Source organism: Eucyclogobius newberryi, unplaced genomic scaffold, assembly GCF_026437365.1.
Source record: "Eucyclogobius newberryi isolate DKJ021-1_F unplaced genomic scaffold, fEucNew1.0.hap1 SCAF_18, whole genome shotgun sequence".
NCBI classification, from domain to species: domain Eukaryota; kingdom Metazoa; phylum Chordata; class Actinopteri; order Gobiiformes; family Gobiidae; genus Eucyclogobius; species Eucyclogobius newberryi.
Window position 1 is genome coordinate 4,711,130 of NW_027315812.1, and position 24,957 is coordinate 4,736,086.

General features: G+C 49.1%; 1 long non-coding RNA gene across 2 annotated transcripts; it reads left to right on the forward strand.

Annotated features, from left to right (window-relative positions):
- The first annotated feature begins 18,159 nt into the window (after positions 1–18,159).
- LOC140364875 (uncharacterized) lies at positions 18,160–22,606 on the forward strand. 2 transcript variants are annotated; one of them, XR_011927744.1, is made up of 4 exons: positions 18,160–18,424; positions 18,653–18,977; positions 21,464–21,549; positions 21,947–22,606. It is a non-coding gene; the product is annotated as an uncharacterized lncRNA (long non-coding RNA). The 2 variants fall into 2 exon arrangements; XR_011927743.1 differs by having other exon boundaries at positions 18,160–18,977.
- The last annotated feature ends 2,351 nt before the right edge of the window (positions 22,607–24,957 follow it).

A 24,957-nucleotide genomic window follows, 5' to 3' on the forward strand; every position in this document is an offset into this window, starting at 1 on the left:
ACATGTGTGACACACATGTGTCACACATGTGTCACACATGTGTCACACATGTGTGACACATGTGTCACACATGTGACACACATGTGTGACACACACACATGTGTGACACACATGTGTGTGTGTCACACATGTGTGTGACACATGTGTGACACATGTGTCACACATGTGTCACATGTGTGACACACATGTGTGACACACACACATGTGTGTCACACATGTGTGTGTGTCACACATGTGTGACACATGTGTGTCACACATGTGTCACACATGTGTGACACATGTGTGACACATGTGTCACACATGTGTGTCACACATGTGTCACACATGTGTGACACATGTGTGACACATGTGTCACACATGTGTGACACATGTGTGTCACACACACATGTGTGTCACACATGTGTGTGTGTCACACATGTGTGTCACATGTGTGACACATGTGTGACACATGTGTGTCACACATGTGTCACACACGTGTGTCACATGTGTCACACATGTGTGACACATGTGTGTGTGTGTCACACATGTGTGACACATGTGTGACACACATGTGTGACACATGTGTCACACATGTGTCACACATGTGTGACACATGTGTGACACACATGTGTCACACATGTGTCACACATGTGACACACATGTGTGACACACATGTGTCACACATGTGTGTGTGTCACACATGTGTGTCACACATGTGTGACACACACACATGTGTGTCACACATGTGTGTCACACATGTGTGACACACATGTGTGTCACACATGTGTGTCACACATGTGTGACACACATGTGTGACACACATGTGTGTCACACACACATGTGTGACACACATGTGTGTCACACATGTGTGTGTGTCACACACACATGTGTGACACACATGTGTGTCACACACGTGTGACTAAAGGTAAAGAAGCGGTCGTCCTCCCCATATATGTGTGACACATGTGAATCCTGAAGAAAGAGAAAAAAACTACATTTTCTTGTCTTTGTCTTTTGTCTTTGTCTTTTGTCTGACTCCTGCAGAGGACGGATTCTTCCTGTGCGCTCGATGGATCCTTAATCATCTGTAGAAAAAACATTCCTTATTCAAGGTGAGAAAGAAATGTGTTTTAATTTTGGAACCAAAGCTAATTTCATTTTTATTTTAGCTCTGGATTTATGGGTCACTCTACATTCTGACCTCACCTGTGGTCAGGAGCTTTAATGACCCAAAGGACAAGATCGAGGATACAAGGGTCCAAATGAGTTTCCTCCCCCGGCTGGCTGGGCCGAGGAGCTCAGTCACATGGGAGGAGCTCGGAGTAGAGCCGCTGCTCCTCCAGCATCTGTTCCGGAACTCCTGGGCTCCTCCCCAGGACACGCTGGAGGGACTATGTCTCAGGCCTGGGAACGCCTCGGGAGGAGGAGGAGGAGCTGAAGGAAGTGTCTAGGGAGAGGGAAGTCTGAGAGTCCAGGGAGAAACCAGGTCTAAACCAGGTCTGAACCAGGTCTGAACCAGGTCTAAACCAGGACTAAACCAGGACTAAACCAGGACTAAAACAGGTCTAAAACAGGTCTAAACCAGGTCTGAACCAGGTCTGAACCAGGTCTAAACCAGGACTAAACCAGGACTAAACCAGGACTAAAACAGGTCTAAAACAGGTCTAAACCAGGTCTGAACCAGGTCTGAACCAGGTCTAAACCAGGACTAAACCAGGACTAAACCAGGACTAAAACAGGTCTAAAACAGGTCTAAACCAGGTCTGAACCAGGTCTGAACCAGGTCCGAAAGATTCAAAACAGGTCTAAAGAGGAATTAAACCAGGACCAAACCAGGTCTAAACTTGTGCTAACTCAGAAATAAGCCAGTAAATCATTTTTATTTTTTTGGAAGATGGGTTATGGGCCAGATTAAATCACTTGGAGGGCCTGATTTGGCCCTCAGGCCTTATGTTGAATAGTAGTTAAGTAGATACTATTCCACTGCAGTAGATCTGTTTCATTCATGCGTCTGCGTTTGTGTCTTTTTCTGATGGGACCTGTCTCCATCTGCATCCAACAGATCAGAGTGTGGAGCGGCCTCCTGCTGGTGCCAGAGTCAGGACTAAACATGGACCGGCCTCCTGCTGGTGCCAGAGTCAGGACTAAACATGGACCGGCCTCCTGCTGGTGTCAGAGTCAGGACTAAACATGGACCGGCCTCCTGCTGGTGCCAGAGTCAGGACTAAACATGGACCGGCCTCCTGCTGGTGCCAGAGTCAGGACTAAACATGGACCGGCCTCCTGCTGGTGCCAGAGTCAGGACTAAACATGGACCAGTACCTGACTCGTCCAGTCAGTTTCTGTAAGGTCAGCCCGGCTCCTCCCGCTCCTCCTCCTCCTGCTTCTCCTCCTCCCTCTTCCTGCTTCTTCTCCTCCTCCTCCTCCTCCTCCTCCTGCTTCTCCTCCTCCTCCTGCTTCTCCTCCTCCTCCTCCTGCTTCTCCTCCTCCTCCCTCTTCCTGCTTCTCCTCCTCTTCCTCCTCCTGCTTCTCCTCCTCTTCCTCCTCCTCCTCTTCCTGCTTCTCCTCCTCCTTCTCTTCCTGCTTCTTCTCCTCCTGCTTCTCCTCCTCCTCCCTCTTCCTGCTTCTCCTCCTCCTCCTCCTCCTCCTTCTCCTCCTCCTCCCTCTTCCTGCTTCTCCTCCTCCTCTTCCTGCTTCTCCTCCTCCTGCTTCTCCTCCTCCCTCTTCCTGCTTCTCCTCCTCCTCTTCCTGCTTCTCCTCCTCCTCCCTCTTCCTGCTTCTCCTCCTCCTCCTCCTCCTTCTCCTCCTCCTCCCTCTTCCTGCTTCTCCTCCTCCTCTTCCTGCTTCTCCTCCTCCTGCTGCTTCTCCTCCTCCCTCTTCCTGCTTCTCCTCCTCCTCTTCCTGCTTCTCCTCCTCCTCCTCCTTCTCCTCCTCCTCCCTATTCCTGCTCCTCCTCCTGCTCCTCCTCCGTCACGTCGTACGGCAGCGGCGGTGGCAGTCACGGTGAGGACACGGGGTTCAGTCAGTGCACGGTGAAGCCCCGGAGCGCCCGCACCTCCTGCCGCGTTATTAACCGCTCGTTGCACGCGTTCAGCCGCGTCGAGGGGCGTCTCGGCTGCGTCTCGGCTGCGTCTCGCGGCTACTGTCAGACCCGTAAACATCTGCCCTGCGGCGCGTGCGGGGCGCGGACACACGTCTGTGGACGCGGCTGTGGCCGGACAATCTATTCTGCAGAAAGAAGAGGCAGCGACGCGCGCGAAGGTGAGCGTTTGATCACATTTAAGAAACCATTTCTTTGTCTCGCGGAAAAGAAGAGACACGCGCTCCGCTGTTTGAATTCACTTTTTACGCATCGAGCAGACCTGGTTTAGACCTGGTTTAGACCTGGTTTAGACCTGGTTTAGACCTGGTTTGGACCTGGTTTAGTCCTGGTTTAGTCCTGGTTTAGACCTGGTTTAGTCCTGGTTTAGACCTGGTTTAGTCCAGGTTTAGACCTGGTTTAGTCCTGGTTTAAACCTGGTTTAGACCTGGTTTAGTCCTGGTTTAGTCCTGGTTTAGACCTGGTTTAGACCTGGTTTAGTCCTGGTTTAGACCTGGTTTGGACCTGGTTTAGTCCAGGTTTAGACCTGGTTTAGTCCTGGTTTAGACCTGGTTTAGACCTGGTTTAGTCCTGGTTTAGACCTGGTTTAGTCCAGGTTTAGACCTGGTTTAGTCCAGGTTTAGTCCTGGTTTAAACCTGGTTTAGACCTGGTTTAGTCCTGGTTTAGTCCTGGTTTAGTCCTGGTTTAGACCTGGTTTAGTCCTGGTTTAGACCTGGTTTAGTCCTGGTTTAGACCTGGTTTAGTCCTGGTTTAGACCTGGTTTAGTCTTGGTTTAGACCTGGTTTGGACCTGGTTTAGACCTGGTTTAGACCTGGTTTAGACCTGGTTTAGGCCTGGTTTAGGCCTGGTTTAGTCCTGGTTTAGACCTGGTTTAGTCCTGGTTTAGTCCTGGTTTGGACCTGGTTTGGACCTGGTTTGGACCTGGTTTGGACCTGGTTTAGTCCTGGTTTAGTCCTGGTTTAGACCTGGTTTAGTCCTGGTTTAGTCCTGGTTTAGGCCTGGTTTAGTCCTGGTTTAGACCTGGTTTAGACCTGGTTTAGTCCTGGTTTAGTCCTGGTTTAGACCTGGTTTAGACCTGGTTTAGACCTGGTTTAGTCCTGGTTTAGTCCTGGTTTAGACCTGGTTTAGTCCTGGTTTAGTCCTGGTTTAGACCTGGTTTAGTCCTGGTTTAGACCTGGTTTAGACCTGGTTTAGACCTGGTTTAGTCCTGGTTTAGACCTGGTTTAGTCTTGGTTTAGACCTGGTTTAGACCTGGTTTAGTCCTGGTTTAGACCTGGTTTAGGCCTGGTTTAGACCTGGTTTAGGCCTGGTTTAGTCCTGGTTTAGTCCTGGTTTAGACCTGGGTTAGTCCTGGTTTAGACCTGGTTTAGACCTGGTTTAGTCTTGGTTTAGTCCTGGTTTAGACCTGGTTTAGACCTGGTTTAGACCTGGTTTAGGCCTGGTTTAGTCTTGGTTTAGTCCTGGTTTAGACCTGGTTTAGACCTGGTTTAGTCTTGGTTTAGACCTGGTTTAGTCCTGGTTTAGTCCTGGTTTAGTAGTGATGATAGTTGTAGTAGTAGTGATGATAGTTGTAGTTGTAGTAGTAGTGATGATAGTTGTAGTAGTAGTGATGATAGTAGTAGTAGTAGTGATGATAGTAGTAGTAGTAGTGATGATAGTTGTAGTAGTAGTAGTGATGATGATGAGTAGTGATAATAGTAATAATATTAGCTGGAGATTTGTTTCCTCCATTTAGAACCATGAGATTATAATTGTTTTTCATAATATATCACTTTTAACAGCTTTTGTGTTGAAGCCAAAGCTCGTTTGGACTTTATACGTTTAATACAGTTATTTATACTAAAATACTTAATGATTTGACCTTATTCTCCAGTAAAAGCAGCATAAGCTCTGATGTGATCACTTTACATTCTGTTTAAATGGGCACTTCCTGCTTTTTACCAGCGCCGTGACCACGCTTCTGAAACAGGAAGGGGTGAGACCAAACAGGAAGTCAATCAGGGACATTTTGAGTTTTGTGTTTTCAGCCTGTTTACAATTATTTACAAGTGTTTTCTGCTGTTTACTGGTGTTAGGGTTAGTGTACAAGTGTTTACTGGTGATCGGGTTTGGGTACAAGTGTTCACTGGTGTTCACTGGTGTATACTGGTGTATACTGGTGTTTACTGGTGTTTACTGGTGTTCACTGGTGTTTACTGGTGTTCACTGGTGTTCACTGGTGTTCACTGGTGTTCACTGGTGTTCACTGGTGTTCACTGGTGTTCACTGGTGTTTGGGTTAGTGTACAAGTGTTCACTGGTGTTCACTGGTGTTCACTGGTGTTCACTGGTGTTTACTGGTGTTCACTGGTGTTCACTGGTGTTTACTGGTGTTCACTGGTGTTTACTGGTGTTTACTGGTGTTTACTGGTGTTCACTGGTGTTTACTGGTGTTCACTGGTGTTCACTGGTGTTTGGGTTAGTGTACAAGTGTTCACTGGTGTTTACTGGTGTTCACTGGTGTTCACTGGTGTTCACTGGTGTTTACTGGTGTTCACTGGTGTTTACTGGTGTTCACTGGTGTTCACTGGTGTTCACTGGTGTTCACTGGTGTTTGGGTTAGTGTACAAGTGTTCACTGGTGTTCACTGGTGTTCACTGGTGTTTACTGGTGTTCACTGGTGTTCACTGGTTCACTGGTGTTTACTGGTGTTTACTGGTGTTTACTGGTGTTCACTGGTGTTTACTGGTGTTCACTGGTGTTTGGGTTAGTGTACAAGTGTTCACTGGTGTTCACTGGTGTTCACTGGTGTTTACTGGTGTTCACTGGTGTTCACTGGTGTTCACTGGTGTTTACTGGTGTTTACTGGTGTTCACTGGTGTTTACTGGTGTTTACTGGTGTTTACTGGTGTTTACTGGTGTTTACTGGTGTTCACTGGTGTTTACTGGTGTTCACTGGTGTTCACTGGTGTTTGGGTTAGTGTACAAGTGTTCACTGGTGTTCACTGGTGTTCACTGGTGTTTACTGGTGTTCACTGGTGTTCACTGGTGTTCACTGGTGTTTACTGGTGTTTACTGGTGTTTACTGGTGTTCACTGGTGTTCACTGGTGTTCACTGGTGTTCACTGGTGTTTACTGGTGTTTACTGGTGTTTACTGGTGTTCACTGGTGTTCACTGGTGTTCACTGGTGTTCACTGGTGTTTACTGGTGTTCACTGGTGTTTACTGGTGTTCACTGGTGTTTACTGGTGTTCACTGGTGTTCACTGGTGTTTGGGTTAGTGTACAAGTGTTCACTGGTGTTCACTGGTGTTCACTGGTGTTTACTGGTGTTCACTGGTGTTCACTGGTGTTTACTGGTGTTCACTGGTGTTTACTGGTGTTTACTGGTGTTTACTGGTGTTTACTGGTGTTCACTGGTGTTTACTGGTGTTCACTGGTGTTCACTGGTGTTTGGGTTAGTGTACAAGTGTTCACTGGTGTTCACTGGTGTTCACTGGTGTTTACTGGTGTTCACTGGTGTTTACTGGTGTTCACTGGTGTTTACTGGTGTTCACTGGTGTTTACTGGTGTTTACTGGTGTTCACTGGTGTTTACTGGTGTTCACTGGTGTTCACTGGTGTTCACTGGTGTTTGGGTTAGTGTACAAGTGTTCACTGGTGTTCACTGGTGTTCACTGGTTCACTGGTGTTTACTGGTGTTTACTGGTGTTCACTGGTGTTCACTGGTGTTCACCGGTGTTCACTGGTGTTCACTGGTGTTTACTGGTGTTTACTGGTGTTCACTGGTGTTTACTGGTGTTCACTGGTGTTTGGGTTAGTGTACAAGTGTTCACTGGTGTTCACTGGTGTTTGGGTTAGTGTACAAGTGTTCACTGGTGTTCACTGGTGTTTGGGTTAGTGTACAAGTGTTCACTGGTGTTCACTGGTGTTTGGGTTAGTGTACAAGTGTTCACTGGTGTTCACTGGTGTCTCTCACTCTGTCTCTTTCCTTCTTCGTTCTCGTTTGGTGATGACGACAATGGCTCGATTAAACAATTAGCTGAATAGTCGTTAGTTCCGGCTTCTGCAGCTGCTCACGAGACCATTTTAATTACAATCAAATCAAATATAGAAAATGAGCTCAATGTTTTGGCTTGAACCATTAACCGTGAACTATCGAGGTCATATTTGGATGTTTCGACTTTACAGACTAAACACAAACAGCTTTTCTGACAGACATTAGCTTTATTCACTCAAACGATTTCCGATTTTTCATCACTTTATTTGTAAATGACACGCGACGTTCTGCGATATCCGTCTGATGACAACATCTGACACGTTTAGATGCAAGAGTTTCTGTGACGCTTTATTTACCAGAATCTGCTGCATTAAAAACGTCATCGAGACAAAACCGAGATTAAATTGAGGTTTATTTAAGTGAAGAATATACAAAGTTAAGCAGTGTTCTTCGATCTTAGAGCACCACGGCCCCCGCACGATGATCTTAAAGCACCACGGCCCCCGCACGATGATCTTAAAGCTCCACGGCCCCCGCACGATGATCTTAAAGCACCACGGCCCCCGCACGATGATCTTAAAGCTCCACGGCCCCCGCACGATGATCTTAAAGCACCACGGCCCCCGCACGATGATCTTAAAGCACCACGGCTCCCGCACGATGATCTTAAAGCACCACGGCCCCCGCACGATGATCTTAAAGCACCACGGCCCCCGCACGATGATCTTAAAGCACCACGGCCCCCGCACGATGATCTTAAAGCACCACGGCCCCCGCACGATGATCTTAAAGCTCCACGGCCCCCGCACGATGATCTTAAAGCACCACGGCCCCCGCACGATGATCTTAAAGCTCCACGGCCCCCGCACGATGATCTTAAAGCACCACGGCCCCCGCACGATGATCTTAAAGCACCACGGCCCCCGCACGATGATCTTAAAGCTCCACGGCCCCCGCACGATGATCTTAAAGCACCACGGCCCCCGCTCGATGATCTTAGAGCACCACGGCGCCCGCACGATGATCTTAAAGCACCACGGCTCCCGCACGATGATCTTAAAGCACCACGGCCCCCGCACGATGATCTTAAAGCACCACGGCCCCCGCACGATGATCTTAAAGCTCCACGGCCCCCGAACGATGATCTTAAAGCTCCACGGCCCCCGCACGATGATCTTAAAGCACCACGGCGCCCGCACGATGATCTTAAAGCACCACGGCCCCCGCACGATGATCTTAAAGCACCACGGCCCCCGCACGATGATCTTAAAGCACCACGGCCCCCGCACGATGATCTTAAAGCACCACGGCTCCCGCACGATGATCTTAAAGCACCACGGCCCCCGCACGAGGATCTTAAAGCACCACGGCTCCCGCACGATGATCTTAAAGCACCACGGCTCCCGCACGATGATCTTAAAGCACCACGGCCCCCGCACGATGATCTTAAAGCACCACGGCCCCCGCACGATGATCTTAAAGCACCACGGCCCCCGCACGATGATCTTAAAGCACCACGGCTCCCGCACGATGATCTTAAAGCACCACGGCCCCCGCACGATGATCTTAAAGCACCACGGCTCCCGCACGATGATCTTAAAGCACCACGGCCCCCGCACGATGATCTTAAAGCACCACGGCTCCCGCACGATGATCTTAAAGCACCACGGCCCCCGCACGATGATCTTAAAGCATCACGGCCCCCGCACGATGATCTTAAAGCACCACGGCTCCCGCACGATGATCTTAAAGCACCACGGCCCCCGCACGATGATCTTAAAGCTCCACGGCCCCCGCACGATGATCTTAAAGCACCACGGCCCCCGCACGATGATCTTAAAGCACCACGGCTCCCGCACGATGATCTTAGAGCACCACGGCCCCCGCACGATGATCTTAGAGCACCACGGCCCCCGCACGATGATCTTAGAGCAACACGGCCCCCGCACGATGATCTTAAAGCACCACGGCTCCCGCACGATGATCTTAAAGCACCACGGCTCCCGCACGATTATCTTAGAGCACCACGGCCCCCGCACGATGATCTTAGAGTACCACGGCTCCCGCACGATGATCTTAGAGCACCACGGCCCCCGCACGATGATCTTAAAGCACCACGGCTCCCGCACGATGATCTTAAAGCACCACGGCCCCCGCTCGATGATCTTAGAGCACCACGGCGCCCGCACGATGATCTTAAAGCACCACGGCGCCCGCACGATGATCTTAAAGCACCACGGCGCCCGCACGATGATCTTAAAGCACCACGGCCCCCGCACGATGATCTTAAAGCACCACGGCCCCCGCACGATGATCTTAAAGCACCACGGCCCCCGCACGATGATCTTAAAGCACCACGGCCCCCGCACGATGATCTTAAAGCACCACGGCCCCCGCACGATGATCTTAAAGCACCACGGCGCCCGCACGATGATCTTAAAGCATCACGGCTCCCGCACGATGATCTTAAATCACCACGGCCCCCGCACGATGATCTTAGAGCACCACGGCCCCCGCACGATGATCTTAAAGCACCACGGCCCCCGCACGATGATCTTAAAGCTCCACGGCCCCCGCACGATGATCTTAAAGCACCACGGCCCCCGCACGATGATCTTAAAGCTCCACGGCCCCCGCACGATGATCTTAAAGCACCACGGCCCCCGCACGATGATCTTAAAGCACCACGGCTCCCGCACGATGATCTTAAAGCACCACGGCCCCCGCACGATGATCTTAAAGCACCACGGCCCCCGCACGATGATCTTAAAGCACCACGGCCCCCGCACGATGATCTTAAAGCACCACGGCCCCCGCACGATGATCTTAAAGCTCCACGGCCCCCGCACGATGATCTTAAAGCACCACGGCCCCCGCACGATGATCTTAAAGCTCCACGGCCCCCGCACGATGATCTTAAAGCACCACGGCCCCCGCACGATGATCTTAAAGCACCACGGCCCCCGCACGATGATCTTAAAGCTCCACGGCCCCCGCACGATGATCTTAAAGCACCACGGCCCCCGCTCGATGATCTTAGAGCACCACGGCGCCCGCACGATGATCTTAAAGCACCACGGCTCCCGCACGATGATCTTAAAGCACCACGGCCCCCGCACGATGATCTTAAAGCACCACGGCCCCCGCACGATGATCTTAAAGCTCCACGGCCCCCGAACGATGATCTTAAAGCTCCACGGCCCCCGCACGATGATCTTAAAGCACCACGGCGCCCGCACGATGATCTTAAAGCACCACGGCCCCCGCACGATGATCTTAAAGCACCACGGCCCCCGCACGATGATCTTAAAGCACCACGGCCCCCGCACGATGATCTTAAAGCACCACGGCTCCCGCACGATGATCTTAAAGCACCACGGCCCCCGCACGATGATCTTAAAGCACCACGGCTCCCGCACGATGATCTTAAAGCACCACGGCTCCCGCACGATGATCTTAAAGCACCACGGCCCCCGCACGATGATCTTAAAGCACCACGGCCCCCGCACGATGATCTTAAAGCACCACGGCCCCCGCACGATGATCTTAAAGCACCACGGCCCCCGCACGATGATCTTAAAGCACCACGGCTCCCGCACGATGATCTTAAAGCACCACGGCCCCCGCACGATGATCTTAAAGCACCACGGCTCCCGCACGATGATCTTAAAGCACCACGGCTCCCGCACGATGATCTTAAAGCACCACGGCCCCCGCACGATGATCTTAAAGCTCCACGGCCCCCGCACGATGATCTTAAAGCACCACGGCCCCCGCACGATGATCTTAAAGCACCACGGCTCCCGCACGATGATCTTAGAGCACCACGGCCCCCGCACGATGATCTTAGAGCACCACGGCCCTCGCACGATGATCTTAGAGCAACACGGCCCCCGCACGATGATCTTAAAGCACCACGGCTCCCGCACGATGATCTTAAAGCACCACGGCTCCCGCACGATTATCTTAGAGCACCACGGCCCCCGCACGATGATCTTAGAGTACCACGGCTCCCGCACGATGATCTTAGAGCACCACGGCCCCCGCACGATGATCTTAAAGCACCACGGCTCCCGCACGATGATCTTAAAGCACCACGGCCCCCGCTCGATGATCTTAGAGCACCACGGCGCCCGCACGATGATCTTAAAGCACCACGGCGCCCGCACGATGATCTTAAAGCACCACGGCCCCCGCACGATGATCTTAAAGCACCACGGCCCCCGCACGATGATCTTAAAGCACCACGGCCCCCGCACGATGATCTTAAAGCACCACGGCCCCCGCACGATGATCTTAAAGCACCACGGCCCCCGCACGATGATCTTAAAGCACCACGGCGCCCGCACGATGATCTTAAAGCATCACGGCTCCCGCACGATGATCTTAAATCACCACGGCCCCCGCACGATGATCTTAGAGCACCACGGCCCCCGCACGATGATCTTAGAGCAACACGGCCCCCGCACGATGATCTTAAAGCACCACGGCTCCCGCACGATGATCTTAAAGCACCACGGCTCCCGCACGATGATCTTAAAGCTCCACGGCCCCCGCACGATGATCTTAAAGCACCACGGCTCCCGCACGATTATCTTAGAGCACCACGGCCCCCGCACGATGATCTTAGAGTACCACGGCTCCCGCACGATGATCTTAGAGCACCACGGCCCCCGCACGATGATCTTAAAGCACCACGGCTCCCGCACGATGATCTTAAAGCACCACGGCCCCCGCTCGATGATCTTAGAGCACCACGGCGCCCGCACGATGATCTTAAAGCACCACGGCGCCCGCACGATGATCTTAAAGCACCACGGCCCCCGCACGATGATCTTAAAGCACCACGGCCCCCGCACGATGATCTTAAAGCACCACGGCCCCCGCACGATGATCTTAAAGCACCACGGCCCCCGCACGATGATCTTAAAGCACCACGGCGCCCGCACGATGATCTTAAAGCATCACGGCTCCCGCACGATGATCTTAAATCACCACGGCCCCCGCACGATGATCTTAAAGTTTGTCCTTTGGAGTGTTTTCATCATTTGAGTATGTCTCCTTTAAAATGGAGCTAAAACAGTCTCATTCTCTTCATTGTTTTACACAAGCCTCCCCAGCACTGACAACGTTTGATTGATGGTTTTACTGAGACGTTTCAGTCGCACAGACTTTGATGGTTTGGTCATTACAGGTGATTTCAATGTTCATGTGGAGAATATTTGTGACAGAAACGCTCAAGAGCTTGATGCTGTCCTTGAAACCTTCAGTCTTACTCAGCATGTGAGAGGCCACACCCACAGCAGAGGCCCCACCCACAGCAGAGAGGCCCCACCCACAGCAGAGTGGCCCCACCCATAGCAGAGAGGCCCCACCCACAGCAGAGTGGCCCCACCCACTGCAGAGTGGCCCCACCCACTGCAGAGTGGCCCCACCCACAGCAGAGTGGCCCCACCCACAGCAGAGTGGCTCCACCCACAGCAGAGTGGCTCCACCCACAGCAGAGTGGCTCCACCCACAGCAGAGTGGCTCCACCCACAGCAGAGGGCACACTCTAGATCTCATCATTACAAAGGGGGTAAATTATTTCAAATGTCACTGTGGTCGATGCTGCTCTGATCATTTCTGTGTCTTTGACATGTCTGTTTTCCCCAAACCACCGGCTGGTCCTGCAGCTGTTCAGAGGCTGGTCCTGCAGCTGTTCAGGGGCTGGTCCTGCGGCTGTTCAGGGGCTGGTCCTGCAGCTGTTCAGAGGCTGGTCCTGCAGCTGTTCAGAGGCTGGTCCTGCAGCTAATCAGAGGCTGGTCCTGCTGCTGTTCAGAGGCTTGTCCTGCTGCTGTTCAGAGGCTGGTCCTGCAGCTGTTCAGAGGAGACAAATGAATGATGGCACAGGTGCACTGTTTATGGAAATGATCAACTTTGAAAATGTCTCATGTTCTAATGTAAATGATTTGTTAAACTAATTTACATCTAGTGTTTTGAATGTTCTGGACACCATTGCCCCTATGAAGACTAAAATGGTTCAAAATAAGCCGAAGTTGCCATGGAGACATGATGATTGGATCAGGGCCGCCGGGGCTGAACGGAAATGGTACAGGTCAAAGCTCCAGGATCAAAAAGAGATTTATAAAGAGAAGCTGAACATGTACAACCTCATTTTATGTAGAACTAGAGAAAGATATTTCTCTGAAATTATTGGAAGCTGCAGAACAAGGGGCGTGTCCTGTTGCCACAGTAACAGATGAACAAACCCTCCAGCTCAGCTGCCGTTAGAACTCATTTCCACATCCAAGTGTAATGAGTTTGCATTATTCTTTAATGACAAAGTTCAGGGCATTAAAATGCTATAAATCCCACAATGCAAAAAATCATCCTAAAACCACCAAGACACTTAGAGCTAACTCACTTTGCACCTGTAACTGACAAAACTGTCCATGAGATCATCACCAGTCTGAGTTCTGCCTCCATGTGTGAACCTCCAGATTTCTAAAGTCTGTGCTGAACAGCTTGTTAGCACCATTCACTCACATAGTTAACATGTCGCTTCAATCTGGAACATTCCCAATGTCTTTGAAAACTGCGCTCATACAGCCTCTCCTAAAGAAGAGCAGGGGTCAGGGGGAGGGGTCAGGGGGAGTGGCAGTACTGAATCATGACCTGCCCATCTCTAATCTGCCATTTTGGGCCAAAGTCCTTGAAAAGGTTGTTTACAACAGTTACAGATTTCCTCTTAATAAACAACTCATTTGATGTTTTTCAGTCAGGTTTTAGACCTCATCACAGCACCGAGACTGCTGTTGTCAAGGTGATAAATGACATCCTCCTGAACACTGACACGGGCAAAGCTTTAGTCTTAATTCTGTTGGATCTGAGTGCTGCTTTTGACACTGTCGATCATGGGATCCTCTTACAGAGACTAGAGGACTGGGTGGGCATCACTGGCCCCGCCCTAAACTGGTTAAGGTCCTATCTGGAAGACAGGAAGTACTTTGTGTCTCAGACCACATGCCCCTGACCTGTGGGGTGCCCCAAGGGTCAGTCCTGGGACCCCTTCTGTTCAACCTCTACATGCTGCCGTTAGGTCACATGACACGCAGTGAAAATGTGTCCAATCACAATGATGCAGACGAGTCAGATCTATATTTTACTGTCGCTGGTGAATCTGGACCAGTGGATTTACTCTGTCACTGCATCCAACAGATCAGTGTGTGGACCGGCCTCCTGCTGGTGCCAGAGGGCCTCCTGCTGGTGCCAGAGGGCCTCCTGCTGGTGCCAGAGGGCCTCCTGCTGGTGCCAGACTCAGTGTGTGGAGACAAAACAACTTTCTCCAGCTGAACTCAAACAAGACTGAAATCATCGTCTTAGAGAAAGTGTTAGCGTCACCATCACATTAGTCCTGAGTAGAACCAGGAAGTACCATCACATTAGTCCTGAGTAGAACCAGGAAGTACCATCACATTAGTCCTGAGTAGAACCAGGAAGTACCATCACATTAGTCCTGACTAGAACCAGGAAGTACCATCACATTAGTCCTGACTAGAACCAGGAAGTACCATCACATTAGTCCTGACTAGAACCAGGAAGTACCATCACATTAGTCCTGTTCTCAGGTCTCTGCACTGCCCCCTGGGGCTCAGAGAATAGACTTTATATAATTATTAACCTGTTACCACCCACCTGTCCGTCGGCAAACATTTTCAATATCTCAAATATTCTCTTACATCATCACTTTTATTTCCGTGGTCAATACCAGCAAGTTATACATCATTTTAAAGCTTATTTTCTCAACAAAACGAATATGTCATTGATTTACATTGAAAAATATGCTCCAATAAGCAATTGCCAATAGTTTGTGAGAAAGTCTCAACTTTTACAAACGCATGTCCTGTTTGCTGTTTATGACGGACGAAACGGCTTTAATTCTGTACATCCTTGTGCTCAGTCTGTCCGTAAGGAACCATTGAAAAACAATATCCACTTGTATTTTTCCTGAAGTTATCCGATTTCGAGATATTGTCAAGTAAACAAACTTTTCTTCGTTTCTCGCCGGACGAGAATGCGCTTGTCCGTCGCATTTCTCCGTCCATAACAAATGACCTGTTTGACTTATACGATAGTGTTTGACATCGATCTCTTCCTTAGACTGTTTCCTACAGAATGAGACCTTCCATTTTTCTGTCACCGGGTTTGTTTGCTACAGCCTCCGCAAAAAAAAATGCGCCGCTTGCGACGCACATGGATTAGTCTGTTTACATCTAAATAGTGTTGCGTGTGAATGACGTAGCTGAGTTTGATTGACATATTATTCTAGCCAATGAAAATAGCTTTAGAAAGAGAGGCGCGACAAAGGGCTTATTGACACAGAATCTTCTGTATTCTCGTGCGTAAGGCTCAGGGAAGGCTGTAAAGAGACAGATTTCTCGGCAGGATTTTGCGCATAACGTTTTCTGAGTTTATTAGCCTTTTGGACGTGCATATTGTTAGATATATGTATTATTATACCAATACAAAAATAAAATAAAAATATAATTTTTTTTTTTTTTTAACCTCTATATGGGAAATTCATGGGTAAACTCATATTTACACATTTTCACATATTTTTTTTTTAGCAGTTATAATTGCTATTAGTGGCCTACAAAACATCAAAATGTATGTTTTATGATCATAGAGGAGCTAAAATTGTAATAAAACAGTTTGGCACAGTTGGCACATATTTGGATCACTTGTTCCGAATATACTTTTTGATACAAAAAGGTCAACAGCACCAAAATGCCTGTTCTAGAGATCTGAAACTTTACACAGTTGTTGTCAACAAGATAAACATCATGTACAGTGAACAGCATATGCACACAATGAAATATGTCATGCTCAGAACCATTACAAATTAACAATATTCAGGCGAGACTAAAAAAGGATGTTTTGTTTATGTTTGGGCCTCTGTAGTGAGAGTTCTGAAGCCCTGACAGTGTGACATGTGCACATCTGCAGAAACTACAAGGCCTAAGCTTTCTAATGATGCATCACACTTACATGTGGAACATAAGATCCTCTTTTAATAAGCAATGCCATTTGGGTCCAACCATTGTGCACAGGGCGAAAATAGGTGGGTGGTAACAGGTTAAACTAAATATGATTATTACACTAACTAAATATAATGATTAAACAAACTAAATATAATTATTAAACTAAATATAATTATTAAACTGAATATAATTATTAAACTAACTAAATAAAATTAATAAAGTGTAATGTTCTTTCTTTTGGCAGGATTTAGTTTAAAAGTACAAAAGGTCAGTGTTTTGATCATAGACACTTTCTATAAATAGTTCAATCGTCTTAAAGGTGCACAGTGTCACTTTTATGGGGCGTGGCCTCTTCCACCTGCTTGTCTCCATGGAGATGACACTGCTTTGCCTGGAGTGTTCTGTGCGTCTTTAAACATTTCTATCATGCATTTATTCAATCACATGCTCAATAATAAAACGTACATTCTGTTTGTGGGGGGGTCGCCTCTCCACAGATCTGACCTGTAACTTCAGAAGTTACACAGTGTTTAGCCTTTAACAGACTTGTATAATATGGACTGCACATGAAATGGAGAAACAAATGAGTCGCGGATTTAATTAAATGTAAATGAACAAACAAATGACTTCAGGCTGTTTGTGGAACCAAGAGAGGACGAAAGGTCAATTGTGTCGCTCACGAGTATTTTCATATTCAAAGTCAGAAGAAGAGACAATTAATAACGTGGAGAAGAAGAACACGAGAGACAGACGGACTTCAACACAGAGAGTTCAACACAGCTGCTCTCAGGTATGGACCCACTTTATACCCTGTTTAGACCAGGTTTAGACCTGGTTTAGTCCTGGTTTAGAAATGGTTTTGACCTGGTTTAGACCTGGTTTAGTCCTGGTTTAGAAATGGTTTAGTCCTGGTTTAGACCTGGTTTAGCCCTCGTTTTAGACCCTGTTTAGACCCGCTTGTTTTAGTCTAGGTTTAATCCTGTTCCAGTCCTGGTTCTAGTCCCGGTTCTAGTCCTGGTTCAGACCTGGTTCAGACCTGGTTCAGACCTGGTTCAGACCTGGTTCTTGTCTCTCCAGGTGGACATGGACCAGTCTTCGTGGCTCTTCGTGCTGCTGCTCAGTGAGTTTATCTTTCTCTGTTTTTTTCTGTTTCAAAAGTTTGAAAAGTCAAAGTGTAAAGAGATGATTGATGTCATTGTTCATGCCCGGCTCCATCAGAACTCCACTTGAACTAAACTACTATGTGATCAACCAGGCGTTTTATGATCAAACATCAGCAAAGTGCACCTTTAGAACAAATGTGAGAAGAGGGAAGGAAGGGAAGGGAAGGAGGATTTATTTTATTTAGGGATTAAAAATGGGAAGAGGAGGAGGGAGAGGGGCGGGGAGAAGGAGAGAAAAGGAGAGGGGAGAAGGAGGGAGAGGAGGAGGAGAAGACGTCCTCTGCTGAAACGTCCCGTGTAAATCTCTGGACGTGTTTAAATGAAATGATGAAACCTTCAGGTTCAGACTGGACACTGTTTGTTTCCACGGTAACGAGAGCAAAGTGACCACACAATCAAAAGCGTCTCATCTTTAATGTTTAACGCTCGTAACGTGTCATATTTGATTCTTCTTCAAAGGTCAGATCGCTCTCTCTCAAGACCTCGAGTACCACTTCATAAAAGACCCCAAGACGTGGGACGAAGCTCAGACGTTCTGCAGAGAGTTCTACACAGACCTGGCAACAGTGAGGAACATGAAGGAGCTGAAGGAGCTGGAGAGTCTGAGAGCTGCTGCAGGCGGAGGAGCAGACGGAGGAGCAGGCGGAGGAGCAGACGGAGGAGCAGACGGAGGAGCAGGCGGAGGAGCAGGCGGAGGAGCAGGCGGAGGAGCAGACGGAGGAGCAGACGGAGGAGCAGGCGGAGGAGCATGCGGAGGAGCAGGCGGAGGAGCAGACGGAGGAGCAGGCGGAGGAGCAGGCGGAGGAGCAGGCGGAGGAGCAGGCGGAGGAGCAGACGGAGGAGCAGACGGAGGAGCAGGCGGAGGAGCAGACGGAGGAGCAGGCGGAGGAGCAGACGGAGGAGCAGACGGAGGAGCAGGCGGAGGAGCAGACGGAGGAGCAGGCGGAGGAGCAGACGTGTGGATCGGACTTCATCAAACCAGCGACGACGCCCGAGACACAAACAGGAAGTGGCTCTGGTCTCAGCCTGAGGTCCAGTTCAATGAAGCTGAGACTGAGTGGAGGCCGGGACAACCTGATGATGGAGGAGGAGGAGCCCCTGAAAACTGTGGCGAAATACATATTGGTAACATTTGGGGTGATTTACCATGTAATTCGGGACGTAATTTCATCTGCTACAGCGGTGAGGACTGTTTTTACTTTTATTACACTTCAAAATCAAAGAAATCGTATTTTAAATCTTTTCTTCCTCCGTTACTATTGTGTGGTCTGTTTGTACATATTATATTATACATATTATATTATACATATATAGACTGTAGAGATGTGTCTCGTATCAGGAAATGAGAGTTAGGACAATATTTGCATTAAATCCACTGTATTATTCCTAATCAAATGTCTTGTTCTACAGAGTCTTCCAACACCACTGTCATGAGCGACGACTCAAGAACCTGGTTAGAGGCTCAGCAGTTCTGCAGAGAACACTACACTGACCTGGTGAGTGGACTGGACCAGCTGAGACAGTTCAGAGACAAATATCCAACCCGTTCAGCCTACTATTGGATTGGTCTGTCACGGGACACGTGGGCGTGGTCAGATGGAAGTGACTCCTCCTTCAGGAACTGGAACTCAGATGTAAATCCGAATTACTAATCTGAACCATAAATGTGCTGCTCTGAGAGCTCAAGGTCGATGGGAGAGCGACAACTGTGACCTGAAGAAACCCTTTGTCTGCGGTGAGTGACTGACCCCTCCCACTCGGGCTGAAGACCCTCCCACACAGACTGAAGACCCTCCCACTCGGGCTGAAGACCCTCCCACACAGACTGAAGTCCCTCCCACACAGACTGAAGACCCTCCCACACAGACTGACCCCTCCCACACAGACTGAAGACCCTCCCACACAGACTGAAGACCCTCCCACACAGACTGAAGACCCTCCCACACAGACTGAAGACCCTCCCACACAGACTGAAGTCCCTCCCACACAGACTGAAGTCCCTCCCACACAGACTGAAGACCCTCCCACACAGACTGAAGACCCTCCCACACAGACTGAAGACCCTCCCACTCGGGCTGAAGACCCTCCCACACAGACTGAAGACCCTCCCACACAGACTGAAGACCCTCCCACACAGACTGAAGACCCTCCCACACAGACTGAAGACCCTCCCACACAGACTGAAGACCCTCCCACTCGGGCTGAAGACCCTCCCACACAGACTGAAGACCCTCCCACACAGACTGAAGACCCTCCCACACAGACTGAAGACCCTCCCACTCGGGCTGAAGACCCTCCCACACAGACTGAAGACCCTCCCACACAGACTGAAGACCCTCCCACACAGACTGAAGACCCTCCCACTCGGGCTGAAGACCCTCCCACACAGACTGAAGACCCTCCCACACAGACTGAAGACCCTCCCACACAGACTGAAGACCCTCCCACTCGGGCTGAAGACCCTCCCACACAGACTGAAGACCCTCCCACACAGACTGAAGACCCTCCCACACAGACTGAAGACCCTCCCACACAGACTGAAGACCCTCCCACACAGACTGACCCCTCCCACACAGACTGAAGTCCCTCCCACACAGGCTGAAGACCCTCCCACACAGACTGAAGACCCTCCCACACAGACTGAAGACCCTCCCACACAGACTGAAGTCCCTCCCACACAGGCTGAAGACCCTCCCACACAGACTGAAGACCCTCCCACACAGACTGAAGTCCCTCCCACACAGGCTGAAGACCCTCCCACACAGACTGAAGACCCTCCCACACAGACTGAAGACCCTCACACACAGACTGAAGACCCTCACACACAGACTGAAGACCCTCCCACACAGACTGAAGACCCTCCCACACAGACTGAAGTCCCTCCCACACAGGCTGAAGACCCTCCCACACAGGCTGAAGACCCTCCCACACAGACTGAAGACCCTCACACACAGACTGAAGACCCTCCCACACAGACTGAAGACCCTCCCACACAGGCTGAAGACCCTCCCACACAGACTGAAGACCCTCCCACACAGACTGAAGACCCTCCCACACAGGCTGAAGACCCTCCCACACAGACTGAAGTCCCTCCCACACAGACTGACCCCTCCCACACAGACTGAAGTCCCTCCCACACAGACTGAAGACCCTCCCACACAGACTGAAGAGCCTCCCACACAGACTGAAGACCCTCCCACACAGACTGAAGACCCTCCCACACAGACTGAAGTCCCTCCCACACAGGCTGAAGACCCTCCCACACAGACTGAAGACCCTCCCACACAGACTGAAGACCCTCCCACACAGACTGAAGACCCTCCCACACAGACTGAAGAGCCTCCCACACAGACTGAAGAGCCTCCCACACAGACTGAAGACCCTCCCACACAGACTGAAGACCCTCCCACACAGACTGAAGACCCTCCCACACAGACTGAAGTCCCTCCCACACAGACTGAAGACCCTCCCACACAGACTGAAGTCCCTCCCACACAGGCTGAAGACCCTCCCACACAGACTGAAGTCCCTCCCACACAGGCTGAAGACCCTCCCACACAGACTGAAGACCCTCCCACACAGACTGAAGACCCTCCCACACAGGCTGAAGACCCTCCCACACAGGCTGAAGACCCTCCCACACAGACTGAAGACCCTCCCACACAGACTGAAGACCCTCCCACACAGACTGAAGACCCTCCCACACAGACTGAAGAGCCTCCCACACAGACTGAAGAGCCTCCCACACAGACTGAAGACCCTCCCACACAGACTGAAGACCCTCCCACACAGACTGAAGTCCCTCCCACACAGACTGAAGTCCCTCCCACACAGACTGAAGAGCCTCCCACACAGACTGAAGACCCTCCCACACAGACTGAAGACCCTCCCACACAGACTGAAGACCCTCCCACACAGACTGAAGACCCTCCCACACAGGCTGAAGACCCTCCCACACAGACTGAAGACCCTCCCACACAGACTGAAGTCCCTCCCACACAGACTGAAGACCCTCCCACACAGACTGAAGTCCCTCCCACACAGACTGACCCCTCCCACACAGACTGAAGACCCTCCCACACAGACTGAAGACCCTCCCACACAGACTGAAGACCCTCCCACACAGACTGAAGACCCTCCCACACAGACTGAAGACCCTCCCACACAGACTGATGAAGTGTTGCCTCTGAAATGACTTTCTTAAACTCTTTATTATTACAGGTTTGAAGACTTGGAAGACTTTGGTGAAAATAAGTCTGTCCTCAGCTGTAGATCCCAACTCACACGACTCTGAAATCCTCAAACAGGTATGTGTAGATGTTTGTACTTCTGTATTATTATATGTATAGATCAATGGAATGGAACACATCCAGGAGCTTTATCGTTTGAGAGACTGAAGCATGAAGTGTTAAACTAACACAAGAATTCCATGAGTTTCAGAACATGTTTGAAGCTCTAAATGACACGTTTACAACGCCATCGATGGTGATTTTGATCTGAGTTTGATTCACTGCAGCTTTGTTCAAGTCGTTCATAGAATCCTTTTCAGGCTTTTCTTTCTGCATCACAAAAGCCACTGGTTTAAAATGTGTCACAAATGAATCAATCTGTGTGTTTTCCTTTGTCGTCTTTAGTTCCAGTGTCTGTGTTTATTCTTCTCATTTCTCAGTCTCAGAAAAATGAACTTCTCTCCTTTTTCTTCAGCTGGAGGAGAAGTTCAAAGAAAGGAACCTCAACGTCAAACTGAGCTGGAAAAGACGGAAAGGTTTTCAAGAAGAAAAAGGACGAGCTGTGATGAGGACGAGGATCAATATCATAAATGTGTGTGATGAATTCAATAACTTAGAGAACTGTGTGCAATAACACTATAGCAGTGGTTGATCTTTTAACATTTGACTTTTTGAGATTTCACAGAACAAAAGTCAAGATACAGTTGATCCTTCGTAATACAGTGTGTGTCGTTTGACTCCGAAATGCAGAGCACGTTTGAAGATAAAAGTCCTCTGCTTCCTTTTGTTTGTGCCTTATGAATTCAAGCGTGCTCGTGTCATTAAGAACATTGATAAAAAGAGCAGTACAAGTTTGGCTCTGGTCAGCTGTCGTTGTGTCCTTAGGCAACACACTTCACCCACACTGCCTGCTAAAGCTCTTTGATGCCTTTTGTAGTTGTGGTGTGTTCTTTTGTTTGCTCTGTGTGAGCTGAAGTGAGGCTCAGTTGTGCCCGTTTGACCCTTGAATCGATCCCTGGATCTTTTTGTTTTTCTGACTTGGTTTGGACTTGGATTCGCTTGAAAAATGTAAGATTATTAACATTAACTCTAATAAAGTGTGTTCTAAAGCCAACTTGATGTTATTTTTCATTGAAATGCCTCACTGTCTTTCAAACACAGACAAATGTCAAACTTTTAACATTTCACAATCTGTATAAATATGAAAATACGCTTTTATTAATACGAGCTTAATGACAATTATAATAAAGGCTGAACAGAAAACATTTTATGGAATTCATTCACTTGATAATCATCTATAGCTTTCATGTGATGTGAACATTATGGGGAGTGAATCTAACTGGAGGCACTGCTCTGTCTGAGACTGTGACTCACGTTAGACACAATCTGATCATAAAGAACTGACTCAGCTGGAACTACGTGTCACAGGTTTGGGCTTTAGTGGGAAGAGCACGGCCTGATGGAACCAATCAAAACAGGGAAGTTAAGAATAAATCTACAATTTATCTGATAAAACTGGGTCAAAGCGACTTCCGGTTATGGTGACGAGCTGTGTGCACGCGCTCACTTCGCTGCGGCAGAAACTAGCATTAAAAATGTAATTTGACCCACAAAATCCCCCAAAATATGAACAACAAATGAGTGGACAATGAAGACACAAGCCTAGAAAAACTACGGGAAAAACATAGGTAAAAACAGCCCCCCCAGTGCTATTTCTGTGGTCACATCACACAGATGGGGAAACAAAATGCGAGTCAGGCTGCCCAATCATAGAAATTTGATTCATATTCCCTGTGAAAGGAAAGGCCCAGTCCCACTGAAACTAGTCTGAAACTCTCTGTGCTAAATGTCAGATCCTTATGTAACAAACCACGCTTAATTAGGCCCGAGCCCCAGCAGGGCGTAGGGCCTATTGGTCTTGCAACGCTGCCGAAGGCATGGATCATGCATACTTACTCCTGCTATGACAGAAATAGTAAACAATAGTGACAACAGCAGCACTAAGCGTTCCTCCAAAAACACTCAAAACACTCCTGGCATCATGCCGTATGAGAGAATCCATGCTGCAGGCATGAGCCATACTTGTATCTGCTGAAATGAATGGAAGTATATGGGGAGTGGGTGGAGGACCCCGATGGGAAGGGGACTGACGAGCGCTTAGCGCTCGTAATGGCATGGGGAAAGCTCAGAGCTTTCAAGCATAGTGGAAACAACTATATATTTTTTGCCCAAAACATTATTAGGCCCGAGCGCCACAAGCTGGCGAGAGGCCTAATCGTTCCGTAAGGCCATGCAAAGTATGGCTGCAAAAGTGCGCACTGAGCGCACAAGCGCTTTACATAGGGATTAGCTCCGTAAGACCACCGTAAGCACAAAATCGAGCGTGAAGCGCTCGCCTGCTTCCAAACACTCAATAATGCACTCTTCACTCATGCACGTCCCGTGCATACTAAGAGATCATCTCAAAATGGGTTGTAGCTGAAAAGACTTAATTTTTTTAGTCTCTCTGGACCCCCTCCCCCCCTCAAAAGACTTTGTCTGGCTTCACATAAAATTTTACGCGTTGATAAAACGATAGTAGCTTGATAGACCCTGCTCACCTCTAGTGAACATCCCTGAACATCCTTTGGTAAGTTTATATTTAGAAGTTATGAACTCTCCAAATAATGTCCCCTGTAGCGCATGTTTGTTTACTCAATCCACATGATCCACGGGCCCTAGGGGCCCTATGGCACATCCCATTCAACAGAAACTATGAGATGACCACATTGAGATAGTCTCAAGAGGATGAGAGAGTGAGAAACTAATGTTTCTTGTCAAAACCTGTAATTGTCAATTGCGTGCGTTTAGACCTTAGACATGTCAGAATGACAGAAGCAGAACACGCGCGTTTGTCTCAGTGAGAATCTCACGTCTTCTGTGATTGGCCGAAACCTCATGCGGGTTTGTTTTGTTTTCTTCTTCCGGTCAGTGCGTAGCACGTTATTAGAGCATAATCTCTTGATAATTTTTGCCCGCCCCACCCCTTGCGCGGGCCACGGCGCGCCGTGCTCCCCCGTGTGCTCTCCGTAGCACCCGCGCACGCACCTGCCCCGCTCCTCGCACGCACCCGCGTACTCCGCGCACGCACTCGTCGCCTATGTTGGCTTAATGCTCGTTGCAGTTTTTTAGCATTTCAAAACAATGACTGCCACAACGATGTATTGAAGCTTCAAAGCAACAAAAAGACGAAATGTAGGTTCAACCCCCCCCCCCCAAAGACGAAGAATATTAAGTCTTTTCAGCTTCAACCCATTTTGAGATGATCCCTAATTAGTAGTAGGAAAATGTAACATTATCGCTGTAAACAAGCGATTTACATGTAAAGCGCTCGTTTGCCCTAAGCAGCTCACGAATATGTTCCCCAACTCATGCAGGTTCTGTCCATATAAACATGTAATGCAAAAATGTAACATTATTATTGTATAGAGGGTCAGCAACACAAAG